This window comes from Formica exsecta, unplaced genomic scaffold (genome assembly GCF_003651465.1).
Source record: "Formica exsecta isolate Colony F162 unplaced genomic scaffold, ASM365146v1 scaffold610, whole genome shotgun sequence".
NCBI classification, from domain to species: Eukaryota; Metazoa; Arthropoda; class Insecta; order Hymenoptera; family Formicidae; genus Formica; species Formica exsecta.
This window is the reverse complement of record NW_021853372.1, coordinates 30963-37192: the sequence shown is the minus strand read 5'-3', so window position 1 is coordinate 37192 and position 6230 is coordinate 30963.

Below are 6230 nucleotides of genomic sequence, written 5' to 3'. Positions count from 1 at the left end.
GAGTACAGAAGGAAACCTTTTGAACAATGTTCACGTAGACATCAAAGACGAATTATCCGGAAAGATATCGCAAAAGTTTATCATTACTTACGATATAGACGGCAGTTAAATAATAATAGACTGGAAGATCCATCTAACATTTTCCATAATAATTCATTAAACAGCAGTTTTGTGTATGTTGATGATGAAGCAGAAGTAATCCGTATCATAAACAATGAATTATTGGCTACAAGTTTAGAAAAGGATTTTGATGGTAAACTCCAGATTTATTTTGAATTTGAAGATGAAAGCAATATGCAATTACTTGATTTTTCAAGTGACAACCTAGAAATAGATAATAAGGAATATTGGAAAGAATTAATGAATGACAACAATGAATATAATGACTATATTTTTGATGATGATTCAAATGTAAATAAGATATCTGATACAGATACACAATCTGATAATGAAGACGTGGAAAGTTTTAGTCCAGATTTGCGTGAATGGGCTCTACGTAATAACATCTCACATAAAGCAATAAATGAACTATTACATTTGCTTTTAAAATATATTCCAAATTGTTTCTTACCCAAAGATGCCAGAACTTTGTTACATACACCTCGTACAACAAACTGTGTAAATATTGCAGGTGGAGAATATTTACATTTTGGATTATTAAATGTGCTGAATTTATTAATGGAAAAATATATTGATGCTAAACTTGCTGTTGACAGCATAACTCTTTCTATGAATGTCGATGGTTTACCAATTTCAAGGACTTCACCTTATTGTCTTTGGCCAATTTTAATATCTGATGGAATTTTTAAATCCGTCCATATAGGAGCATATTATGGATCAGGTAAACCAACATCGGCAAACGATTTCCTTGAACAATTTATTTATGAACTGAAGATACTTATAAAAGACGGATTTATGTATGGCACACGTCGTATAAGTGTAACTCTTTCCACAATTATTTGTGATACTCCTGCAAAATCATTTGTTTTGTATACAAAAAGTCATACTGGATGGATAACTTTAGTGCCTTTCCATTCGAAAATTTTTTGGGAAGTCTGAAGAAACTAATTAGAAAACCTGAAAAACCTTTGCAACAATTGGCACGAAGATACGATGAACAGCAGTCTGTAATGTTTCAAGAGCAATTACTAGTTCCTACGTATCAAGTGAAACATGAACATCATTACGGGCCCCTTGTACCTGAATTTCCAAAAAATCGTAATACAATATAAGATATTGCAAAATAACGCATATTATTTTAATTGTGATGATGTTAATAATAATATTCTCATGTTAGACGATAAGACAATTATAAGGGTTTTAAATATAGCGAAGAGATAAACAAATGATATTTATATTATAGGGCGAAAATTTAACATTGTCAGTAGCATATATGAAAGGCCATGTTCCTCAGCCATACTATCGATATTTGTAGTCTTAGAAAATAATACATTATATTATTGGTCTGTAAAACAAATAATATGTAAAATGTGGACAATTAGAAAAATAGAAAATAAATGTATTGTTATACCATTACGACATGATAAAAATTACAAAACAAATAAACTTTGGATTAATATACATCATTCTATACTTAATTTTTTCTGAAAGTTTTGTAAGCAGTCTTTGAAATTTCGATTACTTCATGACGATGATGTACAAAACGTAAAATTGGAAATGAATCTTGCACTATAATGTTATTAGCAACTATACTTTGTATTCATCTAAAAATATTTTCATTAATAAATTGAGTTAGCCATTTCTCCATTTCTAAAAGAATATGTGATTGCATTATAATATAGCAATAATATTTTGCAATGTCTCCAATAAAATATTAAACTTATAATATTTGCACAATATTGCTGCAATATATTGTATATGTCGCCATATTGAAATATTCATGCAATATTGTAGCAATATTTCGTGCTGTAAGGGACGATAAAGATATGTATGTAGAAAAGTCTAATGCAAAAGCTATAAAACGAAACTACTGTTTTTTCTGCTTGAAATTGCAAACACAACTTCCGCGCCATTTGGAAACTATACATCGCAATGAAGCTGAAGTTAAAAAATTTGCCATATTAGCTAAAGGTAACCCGGAAAGAAAAAAAATAATAGATATTATTCGCAGAAATGGTAATTCCAAATTCAACATAAACTCAGAAGTTAATAATGGGAAACTGATTGTATGCAGACGTCCTAATGAGAAGCATAATAAGTTTGCTACAGACTTTATAACATGTGGGAAATGTAAAGGTTTTTTTTCAAGAAAAACCATACGGATCATTCTCAAAATTGCTATAAAAAAGATTTTAGCAAAAATAAATGCATCATGGTTATGGACAGAAAAGTGACTTGCAGACTACATCATTTGGCAAATGAAACATTAAAGAAAACAGTATTTCCAGTAATGAGGGAGGATGAAGTAACAAGGATTATACGATATGATGAATTGCTGATATTATATGCAAATAAGCAATGTGTTAAATATAAATAGTATTTAAAGTGCATGCCTAAAAGTAGTTACACTGGTACTTTATTGTTTTTCAGGAATAGTAGAAAACAGTTTACTAAAAAACTAGTTTATTAGAAAAATTAGTTTATTAAAAAACCTGCAGTTTGTAAAAAAAGAGAATATTACTTTTAATGCATTTTTTATTTCAAATTTATATCAAAATAGAAATAATTTTGATTTGAACGTGTTTGAGTTAAATATAATAACGTTTATATACACGTATACAATATACTTTCTATGAAAACTTTAAATATTATTAAATAAGAATAATTGATTAAATATACTAACTACTGTTTTTTCTGCTTGAAATTGCAAACACAACTTCCGCGCCATTTGGAAACTGTACATCGCAATGAAGCTGAAGTTAAAAAATTTGCCATATTAGCTAAAGGTAACCCGGAAAGAAAAAAAATAATAGATATTATTCGCAGAAATGGTAATTCCAAATTCAACATAAACTCAGAAGTTAATAATGGGAAACTGATTGTATGCAGACGTCCTAATGAGAAGCATAATAAGTTTGCTACAGACTTTATAACATGTGGGAAATGTAAAGGTTTTTTTCAAGAAAAACCATACGGCATCATTCTCAAAATTGCTATAAAAAAGATTTTAGCAAAAATAAATGCATCATGGTTATGGACAGAAAAGTGACTTGCAGACTACATCATTTGGCAAATGAAACATTAAAGAAAACAGTATTTCCAGTAATGAGGGAGGATGAAGTAACAAGGATTATACGATATGATGAATTGCTGATATTATATGCAAATAAGCAATGTGTTAAATATAAAGCACAACACCAGCATGATATGATACGCGCAAGATTGCGCGTTCTTGGTCGATACCTTTTGCCATTGAAGAAGATAAATACAACTATTGAAGATTTCAAGTCACTCTACCATCCAACAATGTATGACGATTGTATTTCTGCGATTAATATAGTTGCAGAATATGATAATGAAGAAAATGTTTATAAAACTCCAGCGGTAGCGGCTAATTTATCAACACTACTTAAACATGTGGGAAATCTACTTATTACAGAATACATAAAAAGAGATGATCCAGACAAAAAGAAATCAGTGAAAGATTTCTTAAAACTATTAGTTGTTGATATTGCAACAAGTGTTAATAAAACTGTCATTGAAACACAGTCAGCTCACAAAAGACGTAAAAAGATGAATCTCCCTTCAATGCAAGATATTCAAACATTGTATAAACATTTGGACAAAGTAAGAAGAGAAGCTTATATGGCATTAGAAAAATCTTTTTCTTACGAAAAATGGGTATCTTTAGCAGAGGCAACGCTAACTTCAATCCACGTGTTCAACAGACGACGAGCAGGAGAAATAGAGCGAATACTTATCGAAGATTTTAAAAATTATGAAAGTATTAATAAAAACATGTATAGCGATATATATGTATCATTATCAGAAAAAAACCGAAAAATAGCAGAAAATTATAGTCGATTTTGCATAAGAGGAAAATTGGGACGTACCGTGCCTGTGTTATTAACGAATAAATTGCTTAAATGTATTAATCTAATTTTACAGTTTCGTAAAGAAGCCGAAGTGCCACAGAAAAATCCGTACGTCTTTGGACTACGTGGTTATAACAAAAATAGATATAGATATCTTAGGGCCTGCATATTAATGCGCAAATTTGCAGAAGAATGCAATGCAATTGAATCATCAAGTTTACGCGGTACGATTTTACGGAAACACGTGGCAACTCATTGCATACAATTAAAGCTCACTGATATCGCTGTTTCTGATTTGGCTACATTCATGGGACATGCAGAAACAATACATCGAGAACACTATAGACAACCCCTAGCAAGCAGAGATATTCTTAAAATATCACAATATTTAGAGGCAGTCCAAGGTAATGTACAAGATTTGGACGAATCTTCATCGGACAGTGAATACGAAGAGAATCAAGAAGATGAAATAAAGGATAACAATAATAACGACGTAACGACAAACTATACGAACAAAGAGAATTTATCTTTAAGTAATTATATAAATATTTGAATTTTTCATTTTTGCTTAACAGGAAATATACTAGGTGAAAAATTAAAGATGCTACATAATATTTTTGACATTATCGAAATATGACAATATTTAATTTTCTAGCAACGCGCAGTTTGATCTTGAAAAAGGAATGTTACATGATAAAAGTAATATTTGTTAAGAGTCATTAAGATAATTTTAACTAAATTTTATATCTAGATATGACATTTGTATTTAATTTCATATTTCGTTAAATTAGACCAGCAAACATGATGACTTATTAATAATATCTCTGACATCATTCTCATGTAGCAAAAAAGTCCGAAAAACGTCGTAAAGACGTTTGAAAGACGTTCTGGATGTTCATGAACGTCTCATGACGTCTGAACGTCTTTTGGCTATCTTTACAATGTATTTTGAATGTTTTTTGCTGCCTGGGATAATACATTTTTAATACGTCATTAATACAATATCAGATTTTTTTTTTTTTTTACTAAAGTTGTATATATTCGGAACATACACGTATATAGTTAAAACTTAATAGAAAAAAGAGAAAAAGAGAATTAGTGCAAGATAGTGCAGAGTGAAAATCAGGAAGGAGAAGAACAGATCACTTTCCAGTAAGCAAGAAACATATTAAATCAATCTTTTGAGACGTTGAATTTATGTGATTTTTATAAACATTTGTCAATAATTTTAGAACATTTTGACATTATATTTTATAAATGATTTTAAATCGTTACTTGATAATATAATATTCCTAAAAATTAAAATCATAGTGTAGAAATATTATTTTTAATGTTTGGGTCAAATATTATACTGTTACTTATTATAACTACTTACTATACATACTGTTACTTGTTATAACCCACACAGCACGAAGTCGACTGTTAGTTGACTGTTAGTCGGCAGAAAAAGTCTAAAGTCGACTTTAAAATTAGACTGAATGTCAACTTATAGTCGACTAACAGGCGTCAAATGTCCTGACTATAGTCGACTCTCAGTCAGCCAGTGTAGACACTTCTTACAAGGGGACGGCACGGGTTGGGAAATTCAGTTTGGGATCAGCCTTCGTGTGGTGGTAGTGTACCCTTAGGGTGTAAATATATTACAGTCAAATGGCGCACTATCCAGCTAATTCCGAGAAAAAGCGTCTTAAAGTTTTCCAAGCAGCTTATATACAAGAAAGTTTTCTCACCTTTCAAGCGGCCGTGTGGTTAAGGCGGTAGCGTGTCCGACTCGCAATGCCCGTAGTCGCAGGTTCGATCCTTATAACTTGATTTTTTTTTTTCATCCGAACAATCATCCAATAAATATTTTTTACTTCTAATTAAAAATTTATTCATTTACAAGTTATTTTATTGAAAAAAATAGAAATTTTTAACATTTGTCTTTAAACACTCTTTTTAACTTTCTTTTTATTCATCCACAAAATTTTTACTAATTAATTGTTAAAAGTTTATTAGTAAAAATTTTTACTAATAAACTTTACTTAATTTTTAATTTTTGTAAAGAGAAAAACAAATAATTGTTTAAAAAAATACATTGTAAATAATTACATACTTTTTCTTAAAAACAATTTTTTTATATATACTAATTGATTTGTCCCATTATTCTGAACATAAAAGTATTACGGTAAGATTATCGAAAACTAAATATTTTACGAGATATTTTATTTTTTATATCAAAATATGTCAGATTAA